The sequence below is a fragment of the Dipodomys ordii genome, unplaced genomic scaffold (genome assembly GCF_000151885.1).
Source record: "Dipodomys ordii isolate 6190 unplaced genomic scaffold, Dord_2.0 Scaffold92, whole genome shotgun sequence".
Taxonomy (NCBI): domain Eukaryota; kingdom Metazoa; phylum Chordata; class Mammalia; order Rodentia; family Heteromyidae; genus Dipodomys; species Dipodomys ordii.
Window position 1 is genome coordinate 4,909,443 of NW_012267308.1, and position 202 is coordinate 4,909,644.

Below are 202 nucleotides of genomic sequence, written 5' to 3' on the forward strand. Positions count from 1 at the left end.
TGGCTCGGGTGTCCCCTGAGCATTTGGAGGTGCGGTGCTTCTAGGCTGAGTGAAGTCGCCGAGTTGTCACTGGGAACTAGGGCCTGTCCGCGCACCGCCGCCGACTCTCTCCTCGAGCTCCGGGCCTCCAGCGCGCGTGCGCGGCCGGGGTCTTCCAGCACCTGCTCGCGCGAGACCCCAACGGCCGGCGTCCGACGCCTCC